This window comes from Chelonoidis abingdonii, chromosome 25 (genome assembly GCF_003597395.2).
Source record: "Chelonoidis abingdonii isolate Lonesome George chromosome 25, CheloAbing_2.0, whole genome shotgun sequence".
NCBI lineage: Eukaryota > Metazoa > Chordata > Testudines > Testudinidae > Chelonoidis > Chelonoidis abingdonii.
Window position 1 is genome coordinate 321,162 of NC_133793.1, and position 16,963 is coordinate 338,124.

Consider the following 16,963-nt stretch of genomic DNA (forward strand, 5'->3'; position numbering starts at 1 on the left):
AGGGCAGGGGCGAGGGGAGGGAAAGAAGGGGAAGAGATTAGCCAGTCAGTGCAGTTCCTATGCATCGGCAGTGACAGGACTAATTGATGACATGCAATTCCATTGCATGGGGCATTGCATTTCTTGGTTTCATATTTTGTTTTATTTCTGTTTATACTTTGCTTAAGCTTGCAGTGTCTTGTTTGCACATTTGGTTTGTGGCAGTTGAACTGCCCGTGTAATAGACTTTTAATAAATTATTTTGTTGTTTAGTCCTGTGCAGTACGGATACTGGGAAAACAATAGAGACAGGAACTTCAAAGCAAAGATTTTAATAAAGTTTGATTAACAACACATAAAATTAGTGTGCTGCATTAATTTACCAAAGTTGTTGTGCTCATCTTCTCTCTCCTCCCATTTCCCCCTCCAAACTAAGAATGTAGGCACACAAGACTTACTTCACTTGCCTGGACACAGCCTCAGTTATCAGAGATACTCTTTCTGACTGCCTGTACTGGGCTTATAAACCAGCACTGCCATTGACCCACTCCTGGCCAAAGCATTTTCCCTTCTCCTTGCATATGTTGTTCAATACACATCACACCCCACTAATGTGAATAACGTTATACACGCTGGTAGCCAAATGATTTTGTAGTTAGCACCATCTTGCCTTCTGTCAGCCAAATGCACATTTGACCATCTTCCCACAACTGTTCAGTGTGAAATTAAACCTTCTTCTGCCCAGTGTTCTCACACCAGGGTAAGGCTTTGTGAGCCGGAGCAGTAGAATGTAGGCTGGATTTCCCAAAATAGCAGTGGGCCAGACACCCCTTTGATATTATATTATTGGGTGGGAATAAAGTGCTAGATCTCTGAACTACCCTGGCCTCATGGACCCTGCTGGTGCATCCCATATTAGTGTCCCTGAACCTTTCTCTGTGGTCGGCCAAGTCCTGCTTACTGCATTCTGTAATGCCTGTTCGTTCTCCCATCATTCCTCCATTGCATTTTGTTTAAATCCTAGGCAAAGAGCTCTCAGGGCAGGGAGCATCTTTGCACTTTGTATTGTGTGTTGTACAATTGATGGTGAGCCCTGCTTGGGATCCTTAAGTGCTACTGCAGTACAGATAATAACGATAATGTATTTACTGGCATTAGGCAATGATGGCATTTGGAACTTTGTGCTGTTGAACAGTTAACGGTGTTTCAGTCCAGAGCGGGCTGTGTTTCAGCACTGGGTGAAAATCTGTATAGTCAAGGGGTTTGTGAGGATAAGTGTGTGTGTGCAAAGTGCTTTGAGATCCTGGGATCAAAAGTGCTAAAGAAATTCAAAGTATGGTTAACACTTGAATCCACATTTCTCCTCCTGCTCCCACTCTACCTCTCGTTATCTGCCATCCCAGCTCCTCCACGGTGTCTGCCTAGGTTTCATTGGGCACACATCCTTTAATTCCAACATACTAATTCTTAGTAAGGAAAGGAATTGGAATTAACAGCGATGGAGTTTTCAAAATGTATTTTTGCACACAACACTCTTATTTTTTTTGTCTCTCTCTCTTTCCCCTGTAATACAGCATGGCCAGAGGGCAGCATGAGAGTGTTAGCAGGGGGCCTTATTCCCTGCCAAGGGAGGAAGGTTTGCTTTAGATTAACTAGAACACCTGACTCCAATTAGAGCACCTGACTTCAGTCATGTGATAAAAACCCCTGCTTCAGTCAGACAGTGTGGGAGTTGAAGGAGGAAGGTTTGATTGGAGCAGAGTGCAGGTTGCAGAAGTTGGAGAAGAGAAGAGTTTGATAAGAGAGAAATAGAAAGTTTGGAGGAGTGCTGCGGTGGATTGTGAAGTCCAGAAGAAACCCTAGGTAAGGGGCACCAGGCTTGTGTAGAAGGGAGGCAAGAAGCCCTTCACAAGCTGAAGGGTAGGAGAGGGAAGTAACCCAGGGGAAGGAACCGCTAGTTCAAGTGGTTCACCACAACCCTCAGGGCCCCTGGGTTGGGACCTGGAGTAGAGGGCGGGCCCAGGTCCCTCCCTCTCCACTCCCCTCCTCCAAGGACACTAGTGGAGTAATTAAGAACTGGTTCAGAGGCAAGCAATAGCGCCCTGAACCTACCCCAGAGAAGAGAAAGCGCGAGACCCAGCAGAACAGTACAGGCAATTTGCCACACCCCATTATCTGTTTAAACATCACAAGAGTCTCAAACTGTGGCTTTTCTGGAGCTTTCCATATTGTGCAGTCTGTAGAGAGACACTTGCCCCAGTGAGGAGTCCTAATTCTTAGTTTCCACTTTCCAGATTATCTGACTTCCCATAAATTATTTATCTGAATGGCGATGTACTACCTGACATGAGTGACACTATTTAACATAAGACAAACTAGCTGTAAAATGAGAACCTCAAAGTCTTTGGGGCATATTTTCAAGGTTATTTTAACATCCTAGTTAAATGTTAAACCACTGTTCTCTTATAAGGCTGCCTGTAATGTTGGGGGACAGTATAAATGAGAATAATATTACCCTAAAATTAAATTGTCTTTCTCAGATTTTAAAATGTCTATACAGGGTATTTTTATTCATTGAATTCTGTTTGTTGCTAATTTGCTTTCTGATTTTGTTTTGCACTAATGTCAGAAACACAACTGAAAGGAGGATCAGTAAGTTCTGTTTTCTGCAAGGCAATGTGGATTTCACGTGTGGAAGTTATTTCGATTTGCACCCAGGTTAAAGTGGGTTTTCTTTTTTGTTTTTGTGTAAATCAGTGTATTTTTCCCCATAGCAGTTGCCTGAAAATGGTTAGAACTTGGACTCTTCCCATTCAGGTGATTACAAAAGATGCTGCTTCCTTCTTTCTACAAGATTTTTTCATCAGTATTTTCACATCCATGTAGTCTTTCCCTTCACAGATTTTTTTGCTGTCTCTGCCTCCATTTCCAGCAGGCAACATGCTTGGGCTGAACCCGTTTCTCCAGTTCAGAGTGAGATTGATTACCCCCTGTGTTCCAGGGACTGCTTGTGTCTCCAGGCATAAATTCTGCCCTGCATTTTTTCATGCTGCTGCTTTTGGCAGTGTGATGCAACAGTAAGTAATAGCATGGGGCAGGGCTCAGCATGTCATGCATGCAGCCGTATGTCACAACAAATGGATTTACAAAAGCCACTGATATGATCCACAAAGCAGAATTTTTACACTGTGAAATCCCTTCCTGAGAAGGAAACCTGGCCAGCACACCATCATTTCTCAGTTCCAATGAAAAACGTCAGGCTTACCAGTTGCTGTTTATACTCTAGTGTAATCAGTGAAGAAGTGGGGAAGCATCTCTTGTAATAATGAACAACTTTCCTGTTCAGTAGTATAATATAATTACTGTCTAGTAAAATAAAATACAGCAAATATAAGGTAACGTGACCAAAAATGGACCGTAAAAGCTTTAAAAGCCTTCTTCCAATTACAATGTGTGCAACAGCTTAGATGAGAGCTACTCTAGATATGCTTTGGCACACTGGCTTTATTGTTATCTAGGGCTTGTTATGATGAACTTAATATGTCCTCATGCCTGATTCAGGTTCCAAATTTGATTCAAATGTAAGGCAGCATATGCTTCTAGGGAAACAGGGGCCATGCAGAGAAATCGATACAATTACACAGACAAGGATTTCACTTCTGGGAAGGTTTTCTGATTGCAGAACCTTTCTGTTGGGAATGGTCCTGAGCTGTAAGTTTGGATCCAGACTCATTTGGATTTGGGTCCAGTTTCCATGTCCCCTCATTAAACCTCCTTGAATTTAAATGTGCTGCTCACTGTGTCCTGGGAAAAATAATTGTTGGCCAGTGGGGAAAAAACTGAGGGTGGGTATGTGTGTGTGCTTTGCTCTTTCCACCCACTTTACTATGAGAGTCTGCTTTAAAGCCTATGTCCTCTGGTGAATGGAGAACTGCTCATTTTGATGTTCCTTGGCAGAGATTTGCTGGTTTGTTGAAGGGGAGAGTCTTTGGAAATGCTGAGCCCCCTTTGCTATCTGGAGTTTCATTTGTGTCCAGTTAAAGCAAGAAAATAAGGGATAACTGGGGGGTTCAGGGGAACTGAGAAGTGGGAGACAAGGGATTTGGAAGGAACAATTGCGTTGGATTTGAATCTCTCATTGGGAGAAATCAAAGACACATGGAAGAACTTACCTGAAGAAAAAAATTAAGAGAGATTCTGAGTGGGCAGATTACCTGTTTTGCTATCCTCTTTGATCAGCTGAGATCTAGGACTATAGGAATGGACCAAGCTCACTGAGTTGATTAAGATTCACAAACTGAGACTATCAGAGAGCCTAGTTAAAGTCTCACAGGGGAACTTTTAGTCCTGGATGGGCAGCATGCCTGTCTGGCTCAAAAACAGGTACCATGGCAGGACAGGTGGATTCTGCTAGTATACATGTGAAGAATTGGGAGCAGATCTGCTGACGATATAGCACAAAGTGACCTGTCATCACAGAGCTCTGTGGCAGTTACAGGCATCAGTGTTGGGCACAGAAGCCACACCATAGTCCTGGGACTTCATCATGTATCCTCATGCCTCAGGAATAGGATGCAAAAGGGTCATCAGGACAAAATAGAAGGGTGTGAACTAAACTGTAGTACAGTTGGAACCAGTTGATATAAGTTTTTGTTTCCTGTTTTGTGGTTGGTTTAGAGGGGACAGAAAGGATGTAAGTGAGGCAGAAGTAGCTTTTCAAGTTGGACTCAGCGGGTAGTGATCAATGGCTCAATGTCTAGTTGGCAGCCGGTATCAAGCAGAGTGCACCATGGTTGGTCCTGGGGCTAGTTTTGTTCAACATCTTTATTAATGATCTGGATAATGGGATTAATTGTACCCTCAGCAAGTTCGCAGATGACACTAAGCTGGGGGCAGAGGTAGATATGCTGGAGGGTAGGGATAGGGTCCAGAGTGATCTAGAGAAATTGGAGGATTGGGCCAAAAGAAATCTGAGGTTCAACAAGGACAAGTGCAGAGTCTTGCACTTAGGAAGGAAGAATCCCATGCACCACTACAGGCTTGGGACCGACTGGCTACACAGCATTTCTGCAGAAAAGGACCTAGGGATTACAATGGATGAGAAGCTAGATATGAGTCAGCAGTGTGCCCTTGTTGCCAAGAAGGCCAATGGCATATTGGGCTGTATTAGTAGGAGCATTGCCAGCAGATCAAAGGAAGTGATTATTCCCCTCTATTTGGCACTGCTGAGGCCACACCTGGAGCATTGCGTCCAGTTTTGGTCCCCCCACTACAGAAGGGATGTGGACAAATTGGAGAGAGTCCAGCGGATGGCAATGAAAATGATTAGAGGGCTGGGGCACATGACTTACGAGGAGAGGCTGAGGGAACTGGGGTTATTTAGTCTGTAGAAGAGAAGAGTTAGGGGGGGATTTGATATCCGCCTTCAACTACCTGAAGGGGGGTTCCAAAGAGAATGGAGCTCGGCTGTTCTCAGTGGTGGCAGAAGACAGAACAAGGAGCAATGGTCTCAAGTTGCAGTGGGGGTGGTCTAGGTTGGATATTAGGAAACACTATTTCACTAGGAGGGTGGTGAAGCACTGGAATGGGTTCCCTTGGGAGGTGGTGGAATCTCCATCTTTCGAGGTTTTTAAGACCCAGCTTGACGAAGCCCTGGCTGGGATGATTTAGTTGGTGTTGGTCTGGCTTTGAGCAGGGGATTGGACTAGATGACCTCCTGAGGTCTCTTCCAACCCTGATATTCTATAGTTCAGTCTCCTATCTGATTACCTGGTTGAACAGGTGAGTGGTGCAGTCAAGAGTTCTCTAATGGGAGAGCGTGCCTACTGTAACTGAGCTCTGCTCCAGGGAAACATCTGGTTTTGGATGGAGAAACTGAGATGGTGCTGGAAAGTCAATAGATTTAGGTACACTCCTCTGGATGTGCTAGTAGAAGTAAAGCCTTCCTTGCGTCTAGCTTAACTATGTGCCATAGCAGCTTACAGTTGGGTATGTGAGTCTGTCCCTGCTGCTGGGGAGGAAAGAAAAGAGAAATGCAAGTAAGGAAGACTCTTCCAGGACTATGACCTTGTGGCAGTTTTATTGCCTTTTGAACACTGTACATATGTAGCGGGAAACAGTCCCTCTCTCAAACAGCATAGAATCTAAATAGACAAGACAAGGACTCCTCATTCTTTTTGCTAATACGGACTAACACAGCTACGACTCTGAAACAAAAGGTAGGAAGTGTGGTTTAGTTGATAGGGAGCTGGGCTAGGACTCAGGAAACCTCAGTTAAATTCCTGGCTTAGCCATAGATTTCCTGTCTGACTCTGGGCAAATCACTTAATCTACACTTTGTCTCAGTTCCCCATTTGTATGGGGTCTGGTGAAGATAACAATCTATTAAGGGGCTTTCTGAGGCACTCAGACATTACAGCAATGAGAGCAATATACAAATTCCTAGATAGAAAATATTATTGGCCCAACTATACAGGTAGAGCACTGCAGCATAGAGAAGTTAAGTATCTTTCCCAAGGTCACACTGGAAGCCTGTAGTAGAGGTGAGAATTGAACTCATGGGTCTTCTATTCCAGTGTTTTAACCATGAGAGAGTCCTTTCTGCCCTCTAAATGTCCCTCAATTCTGACTCCACGGAAGAGGAAGGTGGTAGCCCAACATGCACAATAACATGGCATGCTGGTAACTAAAACAAACAAATTCCACCTGCCTTCACATGAGAATGAAGTGATGACTCAGCAGGTGGAACCTAGTTCCACCCCCGCAACAGCAATTAGTAATTGAACTTCCATTGTTTTGAGTATTAGATACTTAATCGGAGAACAGCACCCAAAATGTGCTGTGCTTTTCTTAAGTAACATGACAAATTGGCTGTCAGTTCCTAATAGCAATACAGCTGATACAGGAGATGTTTGTGCTGCCAGTTTAACAAGGGACATGGGGGATGGTAAGATAATTCTTGGTTCAGACATTAGTGTTTGGGTGCGGTAGTTTATACCTCATGGCAGAATGTTTCAGGCAAACGGCCAAAGTGAGGGAGAACTACACAACAGGGACATTTTAAGGGACCTGCAAACCAGTTTGATCACTAGTGATAAATGCTCAAAACACCACCCCATGCCCTGTCCACTGTTACTTGTAGAAAGAGTGTTTTGTTAAAGGCTTTTTATCTTGCATAGTGTCCTCTCAGACACAACCTGAATCTTCAGGCGTTAATGATGCTGTTGGCTGATGAGAAGCAGATATATATTTGGGGGACAACATGAGAATTGGTCTGTGCAATTGGATGTTTATTTAGCACCTGACATTTTCTTCTGTCAAGGTGGCTTTATAAATAGGCCTGGCAAATTTAGAACTCTGATCCTCAGAGCTTTGATCTTGGAGTTCAGGTTCGCATGTTACGTGCTATATACAATAATGTCACAATATAAAGAATAGTCAGTGGTTTTGGTTCTGTTCTTTACTTCCTCTTCACCTGTGTTGCCTGGTGAAACACAGACATTCCAATCCTTCTTCCAATTATGTGGGACAGGATAAAGGCAACAACTACTTAATGTGAATCTTCTTTTTCCTTATGTTAGTCCCATCAAATGGGGTCTACTCTACAAGTCTGCAGCCTCTACAATGCTCTGTTCAATACCATCCTCTGTTGCACAACGTGATAACATGTCTTTCTTTATGACAGCCCACCATTTCTTCTTGGCTTGGCTGGTTTGACTTCTCTTGGAACTCAAAGGCCTCTTGAAGGTCAATTAACCTTATGTGAATTGTGAATATTTTTGTCTCTAAATTTTTCCATGAGCTTCCTCAGTGCAAAACCAGCATCTATTGTCAACTTTCCTGTCATGAAGCCCATACTGATTTGCCATAACAAATGTGAATGCCAGTAACGAATGAAGATTATTAGACTATCCAGTAGTCTCCCAACAAAAAATGTGGAGGCTCCATTGCTTAAATCATTTAAAAATTGGCTTCGGCAACCCCCTGGAAAATGGACTGTATTGAACACCACTCCTGAATCTTCTGTTCAGGTGTGTATCCCACATTCATCACCAAGTATCTGATGTCTTCCCCAGAAACAGTGGGGAAACATACCAGCAGTGGCCAAATTCCAGAGTTACTTCTTGTGGGTACTTGGATGTAAGGGCAGGACACATATTACAGACCTAATACATAAGAAGGGCAATTTTATAAGGGCTTCTTTGGGGATAAAAGTTTGGGCAATGAGTGATTATTGCCACATTAAAGCAGTGTTGTTTCAGTTTCTGTATATAAAGTCAAAATTAGACAGGACCAACCTTTATAAAATCAGAGTCCTACTGAACTCTTCAGGCCTAGTGCAGAATGTGCAAAATGTGTCTTTCTTCAGCTAGTCCTGGGTTCATGTTGATGATCTCAGCATTCGGTTCACACTGAACCTGTCCAGAGGAAGATAAACTGTGATGACTACCTGAAGATGGAGCACTTCCATTTGCAAATCCTTTGAGGAGATGTTTGTGTATATCAGACTTCAAACAATTATCCAACAGCATCTGGAATATATGCCTGTAGAACTGGGGAAACTGCTTCAAGCCGTCTGTTTATGTGTGCAAGACCACAGGAGTAGGTGGATTTTTCTTTACTGCTCTCATAATCCAGGAGTCTACTCAGAATGAAGCAGGCAGAACTATAATTTGTGTGCATAGTTTTCAGAAGTGTGTCCCTAAAAAGAGCAGGAGTCCAGGCAATTCTGGATATGGCCTAGTTGCTGTAGGGAAGCAGCAGGGTTAAAGCAGGACTTTTGGTCATAGAACAACATCCTGTGGAAGTACTTCCCTGCAAAGTTCTTGGACTTGACATATGAACAGTTTTTGTTCAACATAAACTTTGGATGTTCCCCCCCATATTTTTAAATTGCCTGCCAGTCTAGTGTAAGGTAATGGCTATATGGTGTTCCTGTGAACCAGTTCATCACTACTGTTCATGTGAATTAGGTAATGTTTTGGTGAAGTGTTAGTTAATTGGATCTGTTTGAACACACAAGATTACCATACAATGTTCATATTTCTATCCTTGAAAATTGATTTTTGTTTGGCTGTCACTGTGCATTAGACAGGGATAATGGACACATTTTCAGTCCCATTTGTTATAACCATATAGTGATTTTATTGCCATCATACAAGCTAAGCTGGTACTGTTTAGTTTTATTCACTGAATAGTGACAGGGCTGCAGCTGCTCAATTTTAAAAATAACTCTTTTATATTGTCTAGGACAAAAATGTAGCCAATATAACAGTCATGCACAATGACAACATCTACAGCGCAGTTACACTTCTCCAGCACAGACCCAAAGTCACTGGACATCAGCCACTTTGGATCAAATGACCAGAGAGTCAGCTCCAGAATACCAGCCGACATCATATAGGCTTATCTCAATGGGGAAGATGTATTTTGCATAGCAGAAATTGTGCAAAGTTTTGAGTTCTAAAGCTAAATGCTAACAAAATTCTCAGTGAGACCATTAGTGATTTCACCTCAGAATGGTGACAAGACACAGAGCTTCCCCATATCCAACACCATCTTTGATATGAATAACTGGCTTCTTGTTATTGTCTTTTCAATGTAGGGAGATCCCAGGTGAAGCACATATCTCCTCTGTGCTATCTCCCTACCCACGCAGATGCTCTGATCTCTCCATTTAATCATTTTAAACCTCTAAAATGTTCTGGCTTCTTCAGTTTAACATTTTTGGGGAGCTGAATAACTAAGTGTGTTAAGTGTGGAACATGACACAGAGCTGAACTGAGCAACAAACTCAAACATGCAGGTCTGGATTAACTTTTTGTGGGCCTGGCGCCAAACATATTTGTGGGGGCCCCTGGGGAGTGAAGGGGCCAAGGGGAAGAGCACAGCGGGCAGGGTGGATTTGATTTAAATCATGATTTAAATCACTAGTCAGGAAGACTCGATTTAATCATAGTTTTCTACATAAGAATGCACTTTTGTTGGTTGTTCTTCTTGAGTCAGGGCAGAGGGCTGGGGTGTGGGTTGGGGCCATGGGGGTGCTCACAGCAGGGGGCTGGAGGGGATATGCCCCGATTCCAGCCTCTTCCCCAAGGCCCCACCCCTGCCTCTTCTCCACCCCCTCCCCCGAGCAGCGAGTGTGCCGTGGCTCCGCTCCTCCATCTCCCTTGCACCAGCAAACAGCTGATCGGCAGCAGAAAGTGAGGGGGGAGGGTGGGAACGCAGCACGCTGGGGGAAGAGGCTGGGAAGAAACTTGGCTGCCAGTGGAGCCTGTCCTTCTGCCCCAGGAGCCGGCAGCACCAAGCTTTTGCCCCCGCAGGAGAAAGTCGGGGGTGGAGAAGAGCATCCGGGGCGGGGCCCCTTTGTAGCGTGGGCCATGGTAAATCCGGTACTGAACATGATTGGAACATCTAACAGCTTCCATTACTTTCTAGAATTCCCCTTTCTGTTGCCTCTGACAGTGATAGACAAGGATAGAGGGATGAAGAGAGGAGCTTAACTAAATTCTGAATATCAGATCTGTAAGAGCAGCAGTGACAGAACTGCTATCACATCCTTGCTACAGCTGCCCCCACTTACACAGCATGGTTGCTGCTACTCCATGGCTTGCCCAATTTGTGGCATTGCTAATGCACAGAGAGGCAGAGAAGCAGTTCACTTGTATTTAGTGTATGTTCATTGGAAGATGTACTCCTGCTGCTGCCCAGTTCTACCCCAGCCTTTTTGTCCTTTCCTGTCACAGAGGGACCTGTAGGGACTCCCTTTGCATGAGGAGTGTAGATCACTTTCTGCCCATGCTCCCTGTTAGCTGGTTGATGCCATTATCTCACTGTTCATCTGATCTACTTTTGCTGTGTTTCATTATTCTTCCCCTATCTGTCCCCAAAACCCACTTCATTCTTCTGACTATTCTTATCTCCTTCCTCCTCCTCCCACTGGAAAGGGAAATACATTTACAAGTGGGGACCTCCTCTAATTTCAGTGCTTTTGCAATAACCGTGCTTTGGGCCACCAGTGCATTGTTTCCAAGGACTCCTGGGCCTGACAATGAGCCTGTTGCAGAAAGCAGAATATGACCTTTGACCCTTAGGTCACCTCCCACACGGCTGTGCATCTCCCACCATTGCTAAGTAAATGTATTTTTTACCACTGAAGCAGCATTTGGTTTATGGTGAATCTGTGATGCCTGATCAGTTGAAAAGTGATTGTTTTGCTTTTGTCCTTTCATGAAATGGCCAAAGAGGGCAATGCTTGCTGGTCACTCACATGTGAAATGTTTTGTGCAGCTCTAACATTGGATGGAAGTGAACTGGAGAAAAGCTTTGAAGAACTGTGGCCCCGTTTTCCTGTTTTTCACTGCTTTTCACCATTTGGTTGAATTTTTAATCCTAAATGTGTTTGTTACTTTAGAAAAGTATGTTTCATTCAGAAATCCCTCTCAGTCACCCATTTCTTTGCTGTCTCATCACTGAGGTTTTCTTCACTACCAGATCAGGTTTAACATTTTCAGTATTTCTCTGAAGATTGCATTGGAGGAGACAGAATGGTATAAATTATAGCTAAAAATATAATTTTTCTGTAACTGTCATAACAACATTTGGGTTAATTGATTCTCAATAGAATAATGACATCCAGAATGTAGTGAGAAATATTCATGAAGGAATCTGTGAAAACCTAGAGCTGCCTTACAGCCTTGGTGTAACAGAAAAATTCATTAGAGTCCATTATTTAACAAAAAATGAAAAATAAATATAAGCAGCCATCAGGGATTATTTTCCTCTCTAATTTCAGGACAGTTTGAGTTCCTATTAGTGTCAGTGAATTTTGATTTGGCATAACTCTAGCACAGTAGTGGGCTTGTAAAGTGTATGCCTCCAAGAGAAGGCCATCAGAACACAGAGAAGGAGAACATGTAGATGAAAGATGCAGAATCACGGTCTGCAGAGAGAGAGGGCGACAAACAAAGCTGAAGGTGGGAGGGGACATAGTAACTGTCCCTAAACATCTGGGAAATAATTAGGATAAGATAGGGGTGGTTAGGAAGCTAATGCAGGAGGAGTGGGGTTGTAAGCAATTAGGATAAGTGACATTTATACTGCATATTTTGATCAAACATCCCAGTGTGATACGCAAAGTATGCAGCCTGTGTGTGATCCTGCAGCTACCCTGCCTGCGCAGGTGCCAGTGATGGATTCCATGTGCAGAGCCCTCTGTATACAGGAATCACAGCACAGAAATGGAGACATCTTGGACCACAAGCTAAATATGCTCCTCATGCTGGCCCTCAGAGACCTGAATTAGGCCAGGTGGGCCCAATCAGCCAATTAGGCTGCAAATGAGGGAGACTTAAGTTGGAGGAAGCTAATTAGAAGAAGGCTTACCTGTGAGGGAGCAGGCATAGCTTCTAAAAAGCAGGGAGGAAGCCTAGTCCTTCTCCTTGAGGTAAGGGAGCAGGAAGGGGAGAAGCAGCCTGGTAGGAAGGATTCCAAGGGTCAGCAGTAAGTTGGTGAAGGTACAGATTTTAGCTATTTGCTACAGGGCCCTGAACTGGAACCCAGAGCAGAGGGTGGGTCTGGACTACCCTGTCAGCTGCTGCAGAGTGGGCCTGTTTGTGAAGGCAGGAAGACCGCCTAAGTCACTGTTGTATGACAGGCTCAGGGCAGTGGGCCACTTGACACTGCATGGACAGAGGAGACTTTGAAAGTCTGCCCCAGAAGGGGAACACACGTAGTGACCTGGCTGGAGGGCTGAGTGGTGAAAAGGCTGCAGCAGCTTCTGGAGCAAGAGAGACATGGAGCACAACTGCAGGAAGGAACATAAGCTATGCAAAGCTATTCCCTAGAACTGCCAGGTGGAGGCGCCATCTTGCAGTGAGTAGAACACTCTTGTCATGGGGGAATGTGGCAACTATTTAAATATTGCATGATAAATCTGCTACTCGATATCGTAGGACAGGAAGTGAGGATTGCTGTATCCATCTAAAACTCCATGGGAATTTTAGGTCTGCAGAATAGAATGGCTGCTTGGGATTTGGCCAGGGCACTAGGGCTAACACTGCAGTACAAGGACATTTCAAATTGGCTGTGGTTCTAAGATACCGCTGTCTGTCAGTGTAGAGTGGTTTGCAAATGCTAGTGCTGATTCTGTTGATCGAAGGGGTCAATGCTAGATAATGCTCTAATATGGTCCATGTAGAAGAAATTCCTAAGTTAGTAGAGAGGAAGGAGCAGATTTCCAGAAGGGTCCTCATTAACCTTCTGTTCAGGGACAGCTTTGCAGTTGGGAGAGAGATCTCCAGGGACCCCAGTGAACTGCCAGCTCCTGGTGATTTATTTGTCTCCCCATCCCTCATCACCCTCTCTCCTGAAGGTGTCAAGGGAGTTTGAAGTTTATCGGGATTAATCTGTGCTCCCAGGGAGTCTGAAGATCTAATAGTTTCCCACTTGTGCAAATGTGGAATGAAGTTGAACACAGCTATGTGTTTTCTACATGCTGCTACAGATGTAATAAACCCACAGAAGGTGGGTAAATGGCATGTGCCCTCTGTGACCCACTAGGTTTCTGGCAGCCAGTAAGGCTCTTTGCTCTTTGCTCGTGCCTGGCCTGCACAGAGCCTGTGGGAAGGAGGAGACAATAGTGACTGTAAGGGACAGAATAGAGGCAGGTCAAAGAGGACCACACTACCGGGGGCAGGGAGGGAGAGGTAGCACTCGGTAGGGTAGTACTGATGGGGTGAATGGGGGAGGCTGTCCCAAAGTTTCAAAAACCTCAGAGGCTCCCACAGTCCTCAGTAGCCCTTGCCCCAGGCTACCTTATGCTCTTTTCCCCTGTCCCTCCCTCCAAACAAGCCTCCTTTTCAGAATCAATCTGTATCAAAGTCCTCCTTACCACCCAGTGGCTTCTGACACCCTCCAATACCCTCTTCCCCACTGACTTTTCCAGCACCCCTATCTGCCCCTAGAGCCTCCTAGCCAGTCTGGTCTCTGGTGTGTGGGTAATAGGCTCTTGCTTCCACACACCTGAGGAGTCCTCAGGGAAAATCAGTGATGACTTCTCACTGTACCGTAACATTACATATGGAGCTGCCCAGTGCTCAGCAGCGCTGCCCTCAAGGAAAAGCAGAAAGAACAATGATAAGCAAGTGGATGCTTGACAGTTTAGCAGACTCATGCACACCAGGGTGTCCCAGGGAAGGGTTTAACACCCTGGCTTCCCTCCATTGAGTCGCACATTAAATACATGGGCATCCAGGAGTATCCATCCTCAGAGATTGTTCAGTCTAAATCCATGGATGCTGCAGTGAAATGAGAAATAGTTGTTGGAGCTGGCACTATAGGGCTATCTCCAGTATATTAGGTGGACTTGTCTTTGTTGAGGCTTTGTTATGATACAAGCTATAATGAGAACATATCAGTATAATCTAACTTCTTATGCTCTGTGCATACAGTATCTGAATGCCTGTAATATCTGAGAAGCCTGAATAGCCACTTCTGGTGAGGAGCATACAGTAAATTGGTAACATAGCTTCATACAAGTTGCTGTGCTGTGGGCTTTTGGATAGAGCCACCATGTGTATAGCCACTGGTCAATGGATCTGAGGTACAGCTATCTCCTCCTGGCTTGGTACTGTAACCTTTATGTTAAAATATTCCCAATTAATACTAAGTAGTTAAAATAAGGATGCAGTAAAACTCAACTTTTTTCAGGTTCGAGCCTATAGGTCAGCTAGATAACTTACTTAGTAGGGGACCAACAGGTGATACTTCGAATGATACAACCAAACTTGTTTAAAAAGAAAAATAACATTCATGCAATTACTGCTTACACAATACTTCAGTTAGACTTGCACTCAAGGATGGAATGGTGTACAGTTGGCAGTCAGTTCACTGACAACAGAGTGAGGTACAGCCTCATAATCCTGGAATCTAACGGTACCCTTTGGTTGTTAATTGCAGCTCTCCTCCAGTTCAGCAAGGCTACTCCTTTTCTACTCCATTATAATAGTAATTAGCATTAAATATATTTCTGCCACTTCCTTTTTTAGCTCTTTACATTAGACATTATTTAAATTAGCATCTGTACCAGCGTGCTTGCCATACTATCCATATATATATATAGAGAGAGAGAATTTAATAAAACATTCACGATTCTCAAAAACACTCACTACAAACTTTGCTCAAACTGTTAGCCACAGATAGTTGGAACGAAGTTTTACTTTACAAAAGATGGTCTATCTGTGGTGTTCTAACCCCTGTGCATCTATCATCAGTAATTGTGTAGTTAAGACAAAGGCAGATTGAGGTTGCAAACAGTCAGGTGATATTTATTTAAGAACCGGCTAGGGGCCCCTGAAAACTAATAACACAAGAACAGCTCGATTGTTAACACAAATGATGTAAATGGGGGTGAACCCCAGAGCCCCAAACTCTGTACACAATGGGGTACCCAGGACTAAACAAGAACTATACCATATATTGCAGACGCTGGACAGGAGAGCAGGAACGGGAACACAGACAGGAACCAGGAACAGGACCCAGACCTCAGGAACTTCGGTGACAGGTAAGTAGATCTTCAGTATGGTGTCTTGTGTCTTCTATTCTTATAGATTCATAGACTCTAGGACTGGAAGGGACCTCGAGAGGTCACCGAGTCCAGTCCCCTGCCTTCATGGCAGGACCAAATACTGTCTAGACCATCCCTGATAGACATTTATCTCACCTACCCTTAAATATCTCCAGAGATGGAGATTTCACAACCTCCCTAGGCGATTTATTCCAGTGTTTAACTACCCTGACAGTTAGGAACTTTTTCCTAATGTCCAATCTAAATCTTCCTTGCTGCAGTTTAAGCCCATTGCTTCTTGTTCTATCAGAGAGAGATTAAGCATACTTTCTTAGCCACGTCTAGTCGTTGATGAAGATATTGAACAGAGCCGTCCCAAACAGACAACGGTGCGGAACCCACTTGTTATAGACTTTCCAGCAGATTGGGAGCATTATAACTACCTCTGAGTATGTTATATCCAGCCAGTTATGCACCACCTTATAGCAGCCCGCATCTAAATATGTATTTGCCTAGTTTAATCGATAAGGATATTGTGCAGAGGACCTATTCAAATGCCTTACTAAAGTCTAGGTAATACGCACATCCAGCCGCTCTCCCTTATCCACAAGACCATTATCGCTATCAAGAAGCTATCTGATGGTTTGACACAATTTGTTCTTTACAATCCCATGTTGGTATTCCTATCACTAACCCGTTCCAAGTGTTTTGCATGATTCCTTTAATTACTAAGATCTTCCCGTGGCACAGAAGTTAAAACTAACTGTCTGAGTCTTCCTGGTCTGTTTTATCTTTCTTTTTATGGAGGCTGCACTAATTGCCGTCTTTTCCAGGCTTCTGGAATCCCCCCGTCTTCTCCATCGACTTTCAAAGATGAATAGCTAGAGGCTCAGATACCCCTCTTATTAACTCCTGGAGTATTCTAGGATGCTTTTCATCGGGCCGGTGAGCTTGCAGCGCATCTAACTTTTCCAATGATTTTCACTTGTCTTTTTTTTATTTATCTTCTAAAACCACCCCCTGACCATACAGCAGTCACGTGTTAGACATTCTTCAGACTTTCTCAGTGAGACCGAAGAACAAAGATCATGAAGCATCTCTGCCATTTCCAAGTTTCCTGTTACTGTTCCTCCCCTCCTCACGAGCAGTGGTCCTACCTTCCTTGGTCTTCCTCTTGGTTCTAATATAAAATTGATAAAAGTCTTCTTGTTTTCCCTTTAATTCCATAGCTAGTTTAAAGTTTCATTTTGTGCCTTTGCCTTTATAATCTTGCCCCTGGATCTGGGTTGTTTGCCTATATTCATCCTTGGTAATCTGCCTAGTTTCCATTTTTATGACTCCTCTTTTTATTTTGTAGATCATGCAAATGCTCGTGGTTAGCCAAGGTGGGCTCTGCACATTTTCCTATCTTTCCTACCA